This window comes from Palaemon carinicauda, chromosome 5 (genome assembly GCF_036898095.1).
Source record: "Palaemon carinicauda isolate YSFRI2023 chromosome 5, ASM3689809v2, whole genome shotgun sequence".
In the NCBI taxonomy this organism is placed as follows: Eukaryota; Metazoa; Arthropoda; class Malacostraca; order Decapoda; family Palaemonidae; genus Palaemon; species Palaemon carinicauda.
The window spans coordinates 64,743,531-64,764,238 of record NC_090729.1 but is presented as its reverse complement, the minus strand read 5'-3'; positions in this window follow the sequence as shown (position 1 = coordinate 64,764,238).

Genomic DNA, 20,708 nt, shown 5'->3' with positions numbered 1-20,708 from the left:
TATACGGTTTATCTCCTCAACCCTATTGAGAACATATGGGGACGTGCTCTGCCGGCTGTGTACCCACTGCAGGGCCGTGGAGGCATCGGACCACACTGTCGTAGAGACGTATGTTTCTGGACGTAATTCTATCAGATACTGGGCTAGTTGGCATCCAAACAGGAGTGCGGTCAACTCAAGCTTGGGAATGGCCTGACTCTCGTCCAATTCCAGCATACGTTTAGGGGTAACTCGTGCCTTGGCTGTGAGGAGCTGGCATTTACCTTCAATTGTGACCACGTAGCAAGCCACTCCAAAGGCTTGCTTGGAGGCATCTGCAAACACATGTAATGCAGCCTGGTGACCCTGATGTGCATTTCGAGGCACCTTAATGTTCTCGAAACCCTTGTATTTTTTAAGAATGGCACCGAGCTCGCGGATCAATTCTTCGCTCAGACGTGAATCCCAACTTTGATCCACCATCCAGAGTTTCTGAATGAAGAGTTTGCCGAGGATAGTGACCGGCGAGATCAGGCCAATAGGGTCGTAGATGGAAGAAAACAGAGAGACAACCTTCCTCTCGGTGTTGACGTGTGAGTAGTCCTCTAACATCAGTCCTGAGGGGAGCTTGACGGCTAATGTGTCATCCGCGGTGTTCCAGTCCAGACCGAGGTAATCTTGGGGGCCCGTTTCGGTGAAGTCTCCCGAGATGGGGGCATTAGTGGTCCATTTGGCAAGGGGCATGTTGGCTTCCAGCATAATTTTTTCTATGGACTGTCTTTCACTAAGGATGTCCGTGGGCGAGTCGTAGCAACGTTGAAAGTTGTCAACGTAGAAGCTTGTTTTAAGCTGTGAGGCAAGACTACTCGTTTGAGCATCCAGGTGGTGTTGGATTGTCTGGTTGAGCAAATATGGGCTCGAAGTGGCCCCAAACAGGACCACTTTGAAGCGGTACGCAACAACTTCGGACATACTGGAGTCCTTAAAGAAAAGAAACCGACAGTAATCACGGTGTTCCTGAGCGATCTCAATCCGCAGGAAAGCCTTAGAGATGTCTGCCGTCAAACCAAATGGCTTTTCCCTAAACCGGAGGATCATGGACTGAATTTTTGAGGCCAAGTTTGGCCCGGTGTACAAGGATTCATTCAGAGACCTTGAATTTGGTCCCGATTTAGCCGAGGCATTGAATACTATGCGCATTGGTGTGGAGGTGGAATTTTTGAGGACAGGATGATGGGGTAGGTAGTGCATTTGTCCGTCATTATGAGGTTCTAGCTCAACCGGCTCGATAAAGCCCTCCTTCATGTACTCGTCAAGGATGGCTTGGTACTTGATGAATAACTGAGGGTCTTTAGACTTTTTAAGGGACATCAGCTGGGCAAAAGCCCTACCAAAATTTATCTCTGGTCAGCTATCACTCTTGAAGGGTAGTTGCACTGTGTATCTTCCGTTTGCGTACCGTGTAGTACGCTTGAAGAGATCAACGGCCTGTGCCTCAAGATGGCTGAAGGGTTCATTGCTTATGCTCACAGCATCGAGTTTCCAAAGATTCTCGACGGGGGGCTCTACTCCCACAGGGTCTGTTACGCTGATGCGGTTTAGTGTGAGCGACAGACTATCAACCTCTGGGGGTTCTGTCCCTTCTCGTGACCAATCTGGCAGCTCTCCCCAAACCACATATCCACCTGGTGTACTGAACAAGTTGACACCCTTGATGTTGTGAGTGCGCTTTAGGAGTTGGGGAAGGTAATCGGCACCGAGGATGATCTCTATGCCAGTGGCATTGTCATCTGGCTGCCTGTCTGCAAGACGTAGACCACTAGCCTCTAGAGTGCGAACTGCATGGGTATATCCAGGCGTCCTTATGTTCTTCCCCACGTTCGGGTTGACAATGGCAACGACCTTATGCTTGCGGCGACCAATTTTCAAATTGAACTGCACCAAGTCTGAACATTGAGGTGGTTCGTCCATGTTGAACGAGTTGAGTCGGAACACGATTTTTCCGACAGGAGCAAGGTTCAGTGACTTGACTACATTGGGATGAACAAACGTGAGTTGGGCACCACAATCCAGGAAAACTCGGGTGGTGTGTTTAAGTTTTCCATTAATTAGATCGCCAGTGAAGGTGGGTAGAACAGCAGGGTTTATTTCGTTTGCCTGGTTGGTTTGTTCAGTCTCACTCGAGGCTATATGATTAAGTTGAACAGAAGGTGGATCTGCTCTTGGCCCATCAGGTTGGTGACCCACGGTCACGATGTTAGGGCAGAGAGGCAATTTGTGGCCACGTTGGCAGTTCTGGCATGTAACATGGGCGGTGCAATCACGGGCAACATGTTGCGTTGAAAAACATTTAGTGCAACAGCCTAGTTGGTTCAACCGCGTTAATCGACAATTTGAATCGGGGAACCGGGGGCATTTTATAGATGAGTGACCATTGTTGGCACTGAATACACAATTGTACCGAACAGGGTTACCTGTTGGTGGGGGAGCTCTGGCCGGCTCCGGTGCACGCTTCTGAGTGGGTTTTGCTGGGTTTTGGGTTGGTGTGGATGGTGTCTGCGGCTTAAGGGCATCACTGGTTGCTCTATGGAAGGGCTTAGCCAATTTGGTAATGGAATTGCCATTTACTCCAGAGTTAGAAGGTTTAACAGGAAGCCGGTCTTTGCTTGGCTCCGTCAACAGTTTGGCTAGCTCCTTTGTGCGTGCATGTTCGTATAGTCCGTCCTTTAACTCTTGCAAGGACACGGATGTGCTATTGTAACGGCAATAAACTGTCTCCAAGAGAGTGGGGTTTAGCTTACTCAGGATGGCATGCTCCAACAGATCTTCGGACAAGGGGGATTTGGTCACTTGCACGTATTCTTCCTCAGCATTGTTCCACTCCATCAGAAACCGTCTGAGGTCAGGGCCATCATCCGCTGGGGGGCTCATACTAAAGAGCTTCTTACGCAGCAAATGACGGTCAAGATCAGGGGATTCGTACTTCTGGACGAGGTTAGCGATGGTCCTCTCGTACAAACCCTCTGTCCAGATCCTGTTTCCAGCAAGACGCCGGGCTGGTCCTCTTAGGCACCGTAGAAGGATCTTGTACTTATCCGCTGGGGAATATTTGGGAGATTCGTGTATGGTTTGACGGAAAAGGCTCCACCAACCCGTCCAACGTTCCCTACGACCTTCAAAAATGGGGGGATCAGGCTCAGAGGCAACGGACACATACACAGTCTGCGGGTTTGCGCCAGGTGTTTGATTCTGGGCTTGGTTGCCAGTGGACTTATGGAACACAATGCTACTGAAGGCCGTTTCAATTCGCTTGGCACAGTCAACCAGCATTGGGTAATTCGCCACCACGGTCGGATGTTTATAATGAGACCGCCAAAACTGTTTGTATTCATTGAGTTTGTCCCTGATGCCTCCGATGTTAACGCTAAAGTGATCCAACCCAGGGGACGTCATGCGTGAAAGATCTACTGAACTTAGGCTATGGAGGGCCAGATCTGCATCCTCACATAGAAATTTGAAATCGACCTCCTGTTGCTCAAGCCGTGAGTTGAGTTCCTCCAAGCTGAGAGCTTCAGCCTGAGGCTGTGGAGGGTTACCGAGATTAAGAATTTGTAAAGACATTATGGATGAAACCCTTAGATGTGCGGAGTTTGTAAATTCAAAGTTAAATAAATTCTTAAGATTTATGGGTATGTCTGAGGAATGGAAACTCACCCTACTCAAAAGTTTTGGAAAACTTGTGTGGCTATGTGTGCACAAGAAGTGACCATGGATTGGTTAAATGCACAATGAAAAAGTGTGGTAAGTGGCAATGACAATTTACAACTATACAGTATAGGCTAGCACCAAAATGACAAAAGTAAATAGAACTTAGATAGTTGCAAAAAATTACTCAATGTGACTCGTAGCACATGGAAATCGCAAAACAATTTAAACACCACTCGCGCTAAGGCTAAACTTGAAATTACCTCATGCAAAGGATAACTAAATCTCACTCACAACAGAGGACATTACATAAAGATTTCCTCACACAGAGGTTAAACACAAAGGTTTCTCACAAAAAGGACAAAAGTGCAAAATCACGCTAAGGCTGAGGGTAAAATTATTGACGCACTTGTCAAGTGGTAATCACAAGTAAAATAAGATACGCTACACATGGGTAAGACGACCTTTAACAAATTTTTAAGTGTCTACTTGAAATTGTAGACTTAGCAATATCGCGCTAAAAGTTCTGTGACCTAGGACACGGGGTTAAGCTTACAAGAGGGGTTAGTAAGAAAATTACAGCACTTGCACAAAGGATGGTAAACCGAGGTAAAAAATTATGGAAAAAAGTAGATTGGCAAATTAAGTCGAACAGAGCAAAATGAACGGTGCTCGCCTGGAGCAGTAAACAATGAAATCTGAACAACGAAAGTGATATACCTTAGTTCCAGTGTCTCGGAACTTTCTGGTTAAATGCCAAAATTAGGTGAACAAATCATATGAACCGACGCGCATAGAACTTCGCAAGTTAATAGTAAAACATGCAGCATGCAACCTAAATCGATGCCCTGAAAATATATAGTTCTGTCGTCTCAGAACTCATAAATAAACCTGGTTACACTGTCTTCCCTAAGCGTGTGTCAAATACTATAAAATTACAAAACTCTTCTCTCGTTCCAACTCAAGTCTGGGCATTACACTTTCTACAATGTGGCGGGTGCATGTGGGTAAGTGTGGTGTAGCGAGGTATTTATTGCTTAATCAAGCTAGGTTACGTTAATTTAATTACCCAAAAGTCAAAGGTAAGAGATCCGGTTCGAAGGACCACTCGTGTGGAGAATTTTTATCTGAATGGTTGAGTGGGAACTTAGTCCAGGAAAGTCTCCCTACGGCAATTACCCAAAGCTCAACAAGGGATGATAATGAGCACTCACTCTCGGGACACAAACGCCCTGCTAATACTTTACTGCCATAGTTCACTAACCTTTCACTCTTAAATACAAAAGGAGGCAATTTTACTGTCCAGAGGCCGGAGAACTCCACACGTTAATTTGGAAATAATTTATGGCCTACTGTAGCTTTGTCAGGGCTAGAGTCATCTCACTCTAAGGCTCTGTTTCGACTCCGTCCCAGTGACCCCAGTGAGATGCTGTACAGGTATCTTACGTTAATGCAATTAGACAATAAAATAGGGGGGAACAGTGGAGTATAAAAGTATAAAGTAAAGTTAAATGGGATCTTCACCTTCAAAGCACTAAGTTAAAGAGCGTACACTCGCCAATACCAGCTTACCTCTGTCTGAGTAGGTTACTCTCAACACCTTGGGTACTTCTGACCCGTCCCCTAGTATAAATTGGTAAAATTCATATAATGTGGTTATAGATACCAAAATGTGTAATCTATTCCAAATGATTTATTACAGAAAAAGGGATGGAAATAACTCGATGATTTTAACACAACAAAATTAAAAATTGGAAAAAATATCAGTAACTCAATTATAAGTTTTACATATGATAAAATGAATAAGTGAATTTACAACACAAAAAATTGAAAACGTTAAACGGAATTAACTCGTAGATTAAACCTCAACAGAATAAATAAGAGTCAAAAAATTCTGATCAACAATTTGTGCGGTGGCTGCTGTGAGGTCCCAACATGTGGTCAGTAACCTCAAGCAAATACCAAGATCAAAAAAATATATGAGTACATTAATTTCCATGCACGCAGCCCGAAAGATGTAATGCCAAAATAATACCTAAACTTAACTTATGAGAAATTGAAACTTATCTAAAGGGGGAATGGCCATTAGTTAAACTCACAAGATTTTTATATGTTGTGGGCGCCTGTGTCCTAAATGTGGCGGTCTTCAGTTTGCTCACTAGGCCTACAGCACTTAATTTGCAGAGTCAACGGCCCCCTCCAAGCTCTCCAACTAGCCCCCAAGACTGGAACCGACGTGCTGTAGAATTAGCAGCTATGCACTAACACTGGTCATCTGCTTGACCTCCTACGTATTCTTGGTTAGTTATTGTGTAAGGGGACAGGCTAGTGATGGAGAGTGGGAGCACGAGGTTGACATTGGAGCCTGACTGGGCAGCTCCGTTTCATACCGTGGCCTGTATGTTTGTGAGGTCGAGTTCAGGTCAGCTGCGTCCTCCTTCCTTCCCAAAAAAATAAGCGTATCTTGGTGCGTAGGCCTACACTCTTGAGGTGCCAACTCTCATTTAGGACAGGCTCAAAAACCTTGTGCCTTGTGAATTTCAAGCAACACACTTATTTAGAATACAAGGAGAAATCTTGCAACTCCAGGGGGCAAAGGTAATCCTAATTCTAAACAACTGGAATACAGCATAAAAATGAAACTAAAAGGTAATTTAGCAAGTCGGGCTTACTTGTGTGGACAACCATACCTCCTAGACTAGCAGACTTGAGTTGTAATTAAGAGATTTAAAATACTGTACCTAAATACTTACGGTAGAATAATGTATACAAACAACACAAAAGTATTAATCTTGGGACTCTCGCTTAAGAAAGACACATTACTCGCATTTTTCCCTGCCGTGACGTCACGAACAATAACAAAGTCTACGTATAAACTATGAAGAAGAAGAGTAGTGAAGAAAATTCTTCATACTACCTCGACTGGTCAATTCTAAAACCAGGATGTATATTTATGTGAATAATTTTTAAAAAATAGAAATTTGAAAATAAATTTTGTTTAATTATAATTTTACAATAATTTCTTTAAATGACATAATAATACGGCTTTAACAAACAGTCTCTTTCTTCTTCGAAATTGATATTAAGTACTTATTTTTTTCTAGTTTATATTTTGAGCAAGTGTGAAGTTTCAGTGAAATTTGCAATCTGCCTCAATTTTCAATGCTCTTTCATGTGTTAATGAGTATGTATTATTATTATCGGTGATTATAAACTGTAAAACCATGATGCCTGGGGTACTGTGTGTGTGGTGGTGGGATACAATCATTTCTCTGTGCATCTTCAGAAAACATATTATTCACGCCTGATTCTTGCAATTTTATACATAAATGATTATGTCAAAGTGTTCATTGGTTGATCCTGTTGAATGCTCATAAACTAGAATTTACGTTAACGACTGTTTTCCCGTGCGCTACAATATCTGTTTGTCATATTCAGTCATACGTATCTAGAGATGTTGCTGAATATCGTAAAGGACCACAAATGAGGTCAATATATGTAGTTTTCTCATTAGGAACTTTTCCAGGGAGTTCCTATAGAGGTATGGTTGCTAATGAGAAAGTAAAAAAAAATTACCCCTGAAATGATGACTCTGCGGGTTTGCAAGTACAGATCAAGATGTAGAACATAGGAGCAGAGCATAGAAGCACTGATGTAATGTTAATTTTGCGAGCGTAGATCAGAGCTACAGCGGAGCAAAGACCATTAGAACTGTAGCCAAGATCGAGAGTCAATAACATGCTGCATTGTCAAGTCACATTATCACCCACGGTAGAAATCACCAATGTCCATTGCAAGTGTACCACCACCAGTCACTTTCTGATGAGTATTGACTAGTAATATCCTAATCTCATTTACGCTATTTATATCTGAATTCAGAGTGCAGTCACTCTCCACTCTTCGCAAGGGTTAGGTAACCAAGACAGGCGCAAAAAGCGTAACTTTGTGAATATTTGCTGCCCTTGGGTAAGATAACTCCGACCATAACCTAAAGACTCACTGTCCCTTGCAGATAATACACCAACTAAGTACTGGTTAATATTGTTTTACTTGGTTTCTATCACAGTATAAGTAGTTTGTAAATAATGATTACATATCAGTAAGTGTACAGTACATGTGCACACGTGCATACTATGTACTGGACCTGTAGTCATCATACACTTACAGTATAATAACAAAACACTGTTGCTCCTATCTAGTAATAGTGTATAACACTCGCTGATACTATAGTGTATAATACTGTAATATATGTACAGTACTATCATTACAGAAAAGCTTAACTGTACTGTAGTTCACTGTATTTGTTCGGACGACTTGACTATTTGACAACTCACCGCCCACAGCATGTATTAAGAAAACACAATACTATAAAATACTGTACAATATGCATACAATCTCAGTCTTGAAACATGAAACAACTCCTGATGCGTATCATTTTAACACTGAATGACATTTAACACTTGGATTATGCCCTAAATCTACGTAGTCTTGAAGCATGACACAACTCTTGATGCATCAGCGTCATCTCTTGCACAGGGATCACACTAAAAAGCTCCCAAGGAAATAGAAAGAGCTCGGGACTTGAAAGTGTAGATAAATTATTGCCAATATGGTATAAGGAATAAGGTTTTTAGGTTCAAACTATTTTCTTCATATACAACTTAATAATACTCAAATAAAAAGGAAACAAATTGAAATAAAATGACATTATTCGTCTCTGATTTTCAGCGCTTCTCTTTTACATGATGTAGACTTATTTTAAAACAAAAACCTCTGCTGTATTCAAAGAAAGTCTTTCACTCTTTTGCAGATCAACTTAATAAAGATTCTATCTGCGTGTAAAAATCTATGTGTTTTTATGAAAACAAACATCATAATTTTTCCACAACCATACCTTTCTTTAACCATCAAAATAGGTATCATATAGATATACTCCTGCAACAGGGCTAGACATTGAACCAAAAAACCCTTCCTGTGTTTTCTTTTTTCAGACTGCTTCTAATCCTATCTAACATCGCATGATGTTCTTTTCCTGTACTTCTCTTTCTCCCTTTTTCCTTATTCTTTCCCATCCCGAGTACCGGCCTTCGGGCTATAAACTGGATTGTATCCAGGGGTACTCTTCCTTTCCCCATGTTCCCCACTTCCCTATCCTTATCCTTATGGCTTATGAAAAACTATTATTCCCTTCAGTTTCTAATTTTTCATTGTTTTTAATTCCTCTTGAAATGTTTGGGAGTAAAGGGTCTTGATTTGCTAACGGTTATGAGAGCCTTCAACAGATCAATGGTATCTTAAAAACGACAGCATTGTTCTTCCCTTCTTGTGATAAAAACTTTCATGTTATATACAAATATATGTGAAATCATTATTATTATTTTTTTTTCTGAAAATAATGGGCTTTCTTTAGCAAAATAACAATATCGAATTAATTCTACAATAATATGGAAGCAATATTGCCCTTAACTCACTCCTGCATGTGAGTGATATTTATTTTTGTTAGTAAGGTCGACAAAACTCTTGTTATATTATTATCAACACGTAGCTATGGTTCTTCCTATGGTTACTCTCAAAGGGTCCTTGCTAAACTGGTTTTGTATATATATATATATATATATATATATATATATATATATATATATATATATATGTATATATTTATATATATATATATATATATATATATATATATATATATAGATGCATATATATATATATATATGTATATATATATATATATATATATATATATATATATATATGAATATATAGGTATTTATATATATATATATATATATATATATGTATATATATATATATATATATATATATATATATATATATATATATATATGTATATATATATATATATATATATATATATATATATATATATATGTATATATATAAATATATATATACACACACATATATATATATATATATATATATATATATGTGTGTGTGTATATATATACTGTATATACATACATATATATATATATATATATATATATATATATATATATACTTACATATATATATATATATATATATATATATATATATATATGTATATATATAAAATAAATACTTCTCATAGAAATAAGATTTAAAAATAATATATTGTCAATTTCATATTCTTATATCTAATATATAATTTGCTTTTGCTAATTACAAAATTTTTCTCCTTAAAACTTTTTTAAGGTTTTTAGAAAGGGTGAAACTGGGTTAGAAAACAGAATTTAAATCACATTTTCTAAGCTATACTTCGCTGTGCCTGTGGTCTGTAGATTTCAAGATGCCGCCCTAACCTCAAATAGGGTGCTGTGTCTAAACTGGAATAACAACAACCAAGACCGACCCCTTTACCACTGACAAAGCTGTGAAAGGCTCCATATTGTCTCGTCTGCCACTTGAGAATACAAAATGAACAATACACATATCATCTAAGATAGTGGTAGCAACTTGAGTCTAGGATGAAGCGTAAGTTGATAAAAAAAAACAGGAAAGTAGGCTCACTGCTATATAATGGAGATATTAAGGTAAAAACAACTGGACAAGACTGACTGCATAGGAGTTATCTTACCCTATTAAAGATAAACTATACTAAACTCTACTAATCTCCATAATGAAACCATAAATGATCGGTCAGTCGGTCGGTTGGTTGGTTTGTATTAAAGCCAATACTTTTTGTTGGCAAGGTAACACATAAATCACATCTTTCTCAAAATCAGTAAGCTTAAATCATGTATTATATTTCTATGTAAATAATCCTCTAAATAATACAAATTTGAAAATTATTGATGAAAAATTTCCTCACCATATCATTCCATTGTTGATTTAGATATTATGTTTTGCCAAACACAGGCTTTTTCTTTTTAAAAACTTAAGCTTATTTCAAGGAAGGCTGCCATTTTATGACATGTTCGTCTTCCCTCAACAAAAAATCCTTTTTGGGCTCAGCCATGTGATCCTGAAGGAAGGTTCCTTTGGTTGGCTTTCTAAGGGATATTTGACTACAGTGATACGCCCAGAGAATTAACCACAGGTTCCTAGAATTCTAACTCCGGGCACTAGTATCCTTAATATAACTTTTAAGGATATCGCATAATATCAGGGAACATATTTCTTGATACGACACATAGTAATCTTCACCACGAATAGATTTTACGCTTTGAGGGGGAAGAGTCGCAAAATTAAAGGGGAGCCATTATCAATGTTACCCGGTGGATCCCCTCCCAGTACTACTACGGCGAAACTATTCCTTTAAACGTAGCCATTAAAGCACGGTGTTCTCCCACGCTGCTCTCGGTGTTGTTACTGTTTTCACGGAATATTACCATGCAATCTCCAGCATCTTCATCCTCTGGAAAGCTGAGTATTTAATCTTTTCTTTGTATTATTTTTGGCTCCCTTCTCACAGTTAAACTAACATAATTTAGATGTGTTAAGCGGAGCAATGACATCACCAGAGGCGGCCATTTTAGGACCGCTGTCGTACGCCATAAATGCTTTATTTAGTTAGTAGAACGACGTTCCCGGTATTTAGCTATAAAGAAATTCTAGATAGTTAATGAAAATTATACAAGTGAAGATAAGATCTAGACATGTAATATTTCCTCTTCCGAATAAATGTTTCGATCGTATCCGATAGGGCCTCAGTGGTGCTAGCGTAGCCGACATCCCAACTCAAGTTAGGCTAGCCTAACGAATTTTAGTATAATTAGAAACGCTATCCTCCATTTAACCTCTATTATCGTTTTATTGATTCTGTCAGCGATATAGATATCTCCTAGAATTACTAGCATAATTTGATACTTTTTTCTTTTAGAGAAAATGAGGATAAACCCTTCCTTACCCCTGAGTGCCGCCAGACTAGGTGATACCCCTATCTTCTGTCATTGCCAATGAGTAGTGTACTCCGGCATGACTGGGATAGTGTTTTCTGTCGATCTTCTTTGCCGGTGAGTATCCCGGCTTTGAAATACGACAGTAACTCAAGGTATTCTGTCTTGATGCCGACAAAGCTACCGATGGGGGTATAGTCATTCCCCTGCCGGTTACACCGTTGGCGACATAGGAAGTTCGGCTTCCCTAGTCCAAAACCGAAAGTTGGTATTATAATTGCCACCACCTTTCTCCCATGTGGACTGGAAGACATGTCTTATATACGGCAATGTCTCAGGCTAAGGAATCATCATTCCTCTGCCGCCCAAGACAGAAGATAGGGGTATCACCTAGTCTGGCGGCACTCAGGGGTAAGGAAGGGTTTATCCTCATTTCCTTGATTTGCAGCCGAAAGTAGGAGGCATACCTGCCGCCACCTTTCTATGTAAAATATAAGACACTGTCCCTTCCTCTCCTGTCCTTCATGATTCCTTTGGCTGGTATTCTACAATCACCACGCTTGTCGGGCTTACTGGGTTACTGGCCAGGCTCCTACAAAGGCGGTTAGGTTGACGCTTCGACCATCTCCCTAATGGAAGCAAAGCTCCGTGAAAGGTTGTGCCGGGCCTGGCGGCTGCTGGTGAGAAACCCATTAAAACTTTGAGTAATCTTCAGTCCTCCCTTGGACTGCAATCCACAAACCCTGTAACTGGTAGTACAGCCGGAAACAGAAATTGTGGCCGGATGGAAGCTAGAATCAATGCATTCTCTCCCCTTCCATTTGAATCCTCATTCTGGAAAGAAGGCAGTAGAGACAGTAGTCCCTACAATCCTAATTATTGTACTAAACTATAATAATACGGTAGTCCTTTTCTCCATTCTTTCTCTCTCTCTGTCGACTAGTGCCGTCAGGTACTAGCCTAACCCGGTAGCATACCAGCAAAACTACAATATAAGACAATACAGTAGCCAGTATTCTTGCAGTATAACAATACAAGAGTTAGAAAACTACAGTATATAATGATACAGTAATATGAATTTTCAATATACTCTGTGTATCCTTTCACAGTCCATTGTTTAGATCATTTAGAAAATGTTAAAGTGAAGTATACCTTCAACATTCTGATGTATCCCAGATCATCGGAATCCCAGTGATTACCCTTCAGTATTAATATTCTACAAGTGGTGGAGTTAGTGTTAGTATACACTGAATCCAGCCCTACGTACGAGAGTTATTCCACTCTGTATTTTCCCTAATAAGGAAATTAAAAATATTAATATTGTGGGAGGTCACAGCATTTGCCTGGACGGGAAACATAGATATATGTCTTTCCTATTTCCTTTCTAGCTTACTATCCTAAGCTATAATAATAATAGTAATGTATACAATTTTAATGCATGTGAAAATTTATCAGTGAGATAAATTACCTCGTACTCATTTCACTCTCTTTCATTACAGGAGGAGACTAATGTGAAGTGTGAAGTCCTGTTTTGCAACCACAAAAGTAGGGACTTTTGTGGCCACAAGATGTGCAGGTCTCATGCCCCCTGCTTCATCGCAACTGAAACTCTTAGGTATTGGGATCCGAATGGTTGCACCGTCTGCTTGGCCTTGATGACCGATGGTTTCGTTGATCCTGAGACTACGGAGTCGAGGGATACTGCGAGGGAAACGCTTCGGAAGTGGGTAAGAGGGTTCCAGAAGAACCCTCCGGGACCTTACCTGCCAAATGAAGCTATGAGAAGTCTTCTGTTTCCTAAGGCCCGATCCGACACGGTTGTGCCTCAGGCACAGGTCAAGCCTCCCTTCATCCAGCTGACGATAGAGGCTGACATCAACAAGGCTCTTAAAGGCATGGACATCCATCAAGAATGGATGTCGCAGGTGTCCTCAGACACGGGAAAGGATCTTCTACAAGAAAATCTTGAAGAAGAGGTAGCCCAGCCACCCGGGGAGGAAGAAGGATCCCTATCAACAATAACGGAAGACCCTCAGTTTTCTTTGACGGCATATCAACCTGTGCCGTCAACCTTTTCGGCCCAAACTCCTCATTTGGACACGTTGTTAATCAAGGGCGAGGAGCTCATGGAGGAGCTGCAACAGATGATGGAAGCATTCTGCAAGGAACAAAGAGAGATGAGGAGGGAAGTCAGAGAACCGCAACGCTTGGGCGTTTTCAGAGGCTCTCACAAGCCTATCAAAGTCTCCGACTAACCTCAGTGATCCGAAACCAACCCCTGGAGGTATGCGGAGTATATGCCCATGATGAATCGGAAGCTATACATCTCTGAAGAGATTGGGTCCAAACCCGTCGAAGATCTCCAATTCTGGCATAACATTTCAGTTTACCAAGAATGTTACATGAGATTGCGGGATCAACCATCATCTCAAGAGGAGACGGAACCTAAGGAGGTCATGATCTTTGAACATAACAAGGCGCAGGCTCTCTTGACTAGTACCCTAAAGAAAGCTGGCTATACCAACTCGAAGGTTTCAGCTTCCTTACTCCTTCCACCAGAGCTTTTCCATTTTCGGCCAAAGCTCTCAGCTGCGTGCTGAAAGCAGTTAATGTGGGCAAACCATGCCCTACGCTAGAGGAATGCAGACCATTGTTTCTAGCCCTGCCTACCTGCGAAAAGGAATGGAACGAAGTTCATCTAACTTTCTCAATCTTGAAACTGGATCCAGAGGTAGCAGGACAACAGTTCAACGGGAACCTTCTAAAGTTGTCGGAACATCTGAGAAGGGAACTGAAGACGAAAGAGAGACTAGCTGCTTCTTTTTCTCTCCAGAACTGTATGGAGATGTGTGCAGGCCTCTCAAATACCCCAGATATGTACATGGTCCTAGCCAAGACGCACATGGCTACCCTTGTGAGGGACATGTACGCTTTCGTAAAGGCCAGGAGGGCCTATAAAGAGCATGTGTTTTCCAATGAAATGGTCAAACACGAGCCCAGGAAGCTGATCACTTCATGCATATGGGGCAAGGACCACTTCCCAAAAGAAGTACTCCAGGTAGTAATTTCTAAAGCCTCCACAGAGAATAGGAACCTTCTCCAGAAGTGGAGCATGTCTTCCAAGAGGAAATCATCCTCTGACCCTGGTCCCCAACCCAAAAATAGGAAGACAAAGAAGCCACGTGTGCCTCACAAACCTACAAAACATCCTACTGTCACCATGACCACAGTGCCCCAAATGGTTGCCCAGCCACAAACCACCTTCCAAATGGTGCCCCAGCAGCTGGTAGCTCAGTTGCCAATTTTAATCCAGGCTTTGAGAAGCACACCACTACCTTTTGCCCTAAAGGCAGAGGCTCTAGAAGAGGCTCCTCAAGAAACCCCTCAAGGAGAAGAGGAGGACGTGGTCAGAGTAACAAACCCTCTGGATCATCTAAAGAAATGAGATGCTCCAGGTAGGAGGAAGGCTCTTCCACTTTCGGGATTGTTGGACCTTCGATCCTTGGGCCTACAGCCTAATAAAGAATGGACCTGAGTGGAAATGGAACAAAACTCCACCCCCATTTCCTCAATTCTTCCAACACTCCAGCCCGTTATTTGAAGAATATACCTTAGAACTCTTAAACAAAAAGGTAATAAGGAAAACAATGTCCATCAAATTCCAGGGAAAGCTATTTTGTGTTCCCAAGAAAAACTCGGACAAACTCAGAGTCCTTTTAGACTTGTCTCCACTCAACAAGTTCATCGAAAACAACAAGTTCTGGATGCTAACCCTACAACACATAAGGACACAGTTACCTAAAGGGGCTTACACAGTATCAATAGACCTGGCAGATGCTTATTGGCATCTACCAGTCAGCCACCCCCTCTCCTCCTACCAAGGATTCAAACTACAGAAGACAAACTATGTCTTCACAGCCATGCCCTATGGACTAAACATAGCCCCAAGGATATTCACAAAACTTTCGGACACAGTCGTCCAACAGCTACGCTTAGAAGGGATTCAGGTAGCAGCATACCTGGACGACTGGCTGATGTGGGCAGCATCCAAGACAGCTAGTCTGCATGCAGCCACGAAGGTGATCCAGTTCCTGGATCATCTGGGCTTCAAGATCAACCACAAGAAGTCTCAACTCTCTCTAGCTCAAGAGTTTCAATGGTTAGGAATCCATTGGAACTTGCAGTCACACCGCCTCTCCATTCCACCGAAGAAGAGGAAAGATATTGCAGGTTCTGTCAGGAGACGACTGAAATTCAACAGGATTTCAGGATGCCAACAGGAAAGAGTACTGGGCTCTCTCCAGTTTGCAGCAGTAACAGACCCAGTGCTAAAAGTATAACTAAAGGATGCGTCAGGATTCCGAAAAAGATATGCATCAAATGCTCGAAGAGATCAACAGAGATTGACACCGACCTTACTGCGATCGCTTCTAAGGCCATGGTCAAAGGTCAAGAGCCTGACAAGGACAATTCCCTTACAACCACCTCAACCTTCAGTGGTCATCCATACAGATACCACACCAGGAGCATGGAAGGCCATTCCCATCAAAGGAAAGTGCAAGTGAACTGGTCACACTAGTTCAAGACCTTTCACATCAACATTCTGGAAGCCATGGCAGTCTTCCTAGTGTTGAAGAAACCATCCCCTCAAAGATCAGCCCACATCAGGCTTCTGTTGAACAACGAAGTGATAGTGAAATGTCTGGACCGACAAGCCTTGAGATTGCCTTACATCAATCACGTGATGTTAGCCATCTTTCGCTTGGCAAGGGAGAAAAGATGGCACTTATCAGCAGTTCACCTACAAGGGTTCCGCAATGTGATGGTGGACGCTCTATCCAGGTAAAAGCCGATAGAGACAGAATTGTCCCTGGACGCAGACTCATTCTCCTTCATCTTGGAAAAAGTCCCGGAACTGCAGATCGACCTCTTCGCAACGAGCGACAATAAGAGACTACCTCAATATGTGACCCCTTACGAGGACCCTCGGGCAGAAGCAACGGACGCCATGTCCTTCGATTGGAATCATATCTATCTGTTCCCACCAACAAATCTCCTGCTGAAGGTCCTCAACAAGCTGAGATCCTTCAGGGGAACAGCAGCAGTAGTGGCCCCCAAATGGCCGGGGAGCAATTGGTTCCTCTATTTATAGAACTAAAGCTAAAGCTGTTTCCTCTACCGAATCCAGTTCTATCCCAGCTGGTTCAGAAGACGACTGTCTACGCTTCATCATTGAGGACCCAAAACCTATATATCATGATTTTCTCGCCCTAGCAGCCAAGAAAAGGTTTGGGATCTCAAAAGACAACATTGACTTTATAGAAAAATACAAGTCAAAGTCAACCAGAAGATAATACGAATTGTATTGGAAGAAGTGGGTTTCCTTTGTGAAAGCAAACTGACCGGCAGAAATCTCGATTGACTTCTGCCTTTCCTTCTTCATCTAACTTCATGAACAAAGCCTGGCTTCCACCACAATAACTACGTGTAAGTCAGCTTTGACTAGATCTCTTCTTGACGCCTTCTAGGTGGATCTATCAAACAAAATCTTTAATAAGATTCCGAAAGCATGCGCTAGACTCAAACCAGCAACCCCTCCAAAGCCAATATCATGGTCCTTGGACAAAGTCTTGCACTATGCTTCGAACTTGAACAACGAAGATTGTACCCTAAAGGATCTAACACCGAAAGTTATATTCTTGTTCGCTATAGCCTCAGGGGATAGAGTTAGTGAAATAGTGGCCCTATCTAGAAACGAGGCCCATATTCAGTTCACAGAAGATGGAGAACTGAATCTTTTCTCCGATGCTACCTTTCTCACCAAAAACGAGCTGCCGACCAAAAGGTGGGGTTCTTGGAGAATCTGCCCTCTGAAGGAAGATGTTTCTCTATGTCCAGTAGCGTGTCTTAAGGTCTATCTTTGAAGAACTTCAGACTTCAAGGAGGGACAGCTCTTCCTAGGCGAAACCTCAAGATCAAACTTATCCTTAGAACTACTGAGGGAGAAACTCACCTTCTTTATTCGCAGTGCGGGTCCTGACAGTAAACCCGCAGGTCACGATCCTAGAAAAGTTGCTTCCTTGTTGAACTTCTTTCAACGTATGGACTTTGATACACTCTGCTCATGTACGCATTGGAAATCGTGTAGAGTTTTCTATAAGCATTACGCAAAGCTAGTGCATGAAATAAAATATTTTTTGGTGGCGACAGGTAGTGCTATAAAACCTGTCGTCTAGTGCTGTGATGAACAGTGAACTGTTTTGGGACTTAACAGTGGACTGGGTGAACAGGTATTAGCATCTTTGAGTGTAATCTTTTTTAATGAAAATCACTATGGTGAATTTCAGACTGTTCTATATAGGTGTAGAATCTAACTAATAACACCAGTGTCATGTGAAAATTTGTACACAGTGTTGAAACATATCCATCATTTAAGTGAAATCAATCAGCTAATTTCACAATAGTGAGTGGCACCTATGGATGATCTATCATATATGTATTTCTTCCCTTACAGGTTAAAAATATATGCACCCAAAGAAGTAGATATATCACAAGGATTCTACTTATGATACATTTTGCTTTTGTATTTTTATATATCTATAAAAATAAGATACATATAAATGTATCTGCGTCTCATTCGCCTTTCATGAATACGAGTAAACGATCCAGAGCCTTTTATTTTTTCCTAAAATAATATACTTGAGCGTATAACCTCTGAAAGAACAACCTGGTAATCTTTACAAGTTCCACTTTGTTCCTACAGAATACAAACTTTGACGCCTTATAGTCGATATCGACAATTTCCCTGCAGGGGGCAGGAAGCCCTAAGTTAGTTCCAAACTAAGTGGATATGACAAATAAAGGTAATGTCATATATGTAAAGTCTGGGAGACCATATAAGGAACTCAGTCAAAGTAAAGGCACTTATACAAACCCACAGATATAGTACTTTCAAGTAATTCTCTGGTAAGCTTCCATCAGGGCCACTTGGCTGAGCCCAAGAAATGGATTTTGAGCAAACCGAAAAATCTATTTTAGGGTGAGATAGGCTTGTCGTCCTGATGGACCCTCCCTTCTTCCAAAAAGGAGTATACAACTATGAAACGAAAGTCCCCACCTGAAACTACTCTCTCTGCGTCTATCCATGCTTAAATGCAACAAGGAATAGTTACACCCTGGGTAATACTGCGAGGGGATCCACCAGGTAACCTTGATAACGGCTCCCCTTCAATTTCGCCAGTCTTTCCCCTCAAAGTGTGAAATTTATTTAGGGTGAAGATTGCCATTTGTCGTATCAAGAAATACGTGCTCTGATATTATGCGATATCCTTAAAAGTTATATTAAGGATACTCGCGCCAAGAGTTAGAATTCTGGGAACCTGTGGTTAATTCTCTGGGAGTATCACTGTAACCAGATATCCCTTAGAAAGCTACCTAAAAGAACCTGCCATCAGAACAACATGGCCGTATCACCGAAAAATATATTTTTCGCTTTGGTCAAAATCCGTTTTTTAATCACACTATAAAGAAGCGGCCAATACCATCTATTGGCACAAAAGCAAATTATTTATGTTGGGTAATATCTTGTCTACACCAATTTGTAAGGTATGTTTTTAAATGATAGAAATATACTTTCAATTTCAGTACTTGTAATTTAACTTAATATCATCATAATAGTTTATTTCATATATATCATACTAGATATGAAAAAAGAATAATAAAAATGAACTCTACGCCTGCGAATTGCTACAGATTTTCGTACCACCAGACGCAAATAATTCCTCTAGTAGTAAATAGTAATGCATGGTCTTGCTTTATGCATGGTTCATTATCCAAAGGTTCAGAACAACATTGATATGTACAGAGGAGCAAATGCAGATGAGATACGTTCATCGAGTAATAATATGTAAATCAAGCTTTGCATGTAAATGGCGAACTGGTGTTTATGTTGTTAATAGCATTAATGATAGATAATCTGTAGAGTAGAGATATGGAAATTTCTTGAAGGTTGAAAGAGTGGACAGAGATCTCCCTGGGAAAACTGACGTCCCTCCCTGCTCGTCCGAGGTTGGATGACATTACGTGAGGTGGATGACATTATGTGAGGTGGAGTGACGCCTCTCATCTTCCTCTTTTGTCGCTTCATCAAAACTTCTATGTAAATAATCCTCAAATAGTAATTTTTTAAAAATTGTTGATGAACATCATCTAATTATCAACACGATTGGTAAGAGAACTATTCGGTATCATGCCTTGACCATGACTTAGCAAATCAGATAGGTTATATAGTAAAATAGAATAAACTGGTTGCCTTCTAGAGTCTTTCTTCGCAATATGACTTATTGAAACAATTTCAGCTTTTTCATTGTTATATCTTAAAAAATAGCACCTTTCTGGTGTATTTTGGCAGTTCATGTAGTCCATATTTAACATCAGAAATGGAAACGCTGCCTGTCACTCAGCCTCTGTCTTGCGACATCTTCACTCCTCTTGTGTTTATATCCTGCTTCAGTCCATTTTGAGCAGAATAACATTTTTATGTAAAAGAGTAATGTATTTCACATACAATAGTACTTGCTCTACTCCTGGACATATTTATATACTGTAAATATGTGATTCCTACTAGACTGCGCAAGAGACGCTGCCAACGCATTAGAGTTGCGTCATGCTTTAGGACTGAGTAGAACTTTGTACAAATAGGCTAGTGTAGTTGTATAAAATATGTATACTAAGGTTATCTTAAATTGTATACATACTGTAGAGTACAGTATTGTTTATTGTAAATGTAGGCTACGTGTGCGATGAGTTGTCAACTAGTCAAGTAGTCCAAACAAAAACAGTGTAAACTTACAGTACAGTTAAACTTTACTGTAATGATAAATCGTGAAAAGCCCAGCAATAAAACTACATTACAAAATAACAGGGCAGTTGATCAAAACCAAACCAAATTACTTTGTTTCTGTTATGGTAGTTCGTTTCAACAGAAAGAAGTTGCATTCACCATGTCAGGCCCCTTATAAGAGTATTCACAAAGCTTTTTATACACATAACATCTTTTTCATACAGACTTACTTAAAGATTTGCAATATGTGCAGAATATTTCATTGTTTTGGTATCTGTTTTCATCAATATACAGTCAGCCCCCATTCTTCGCAAGGGTTAGGTAACAGAGAC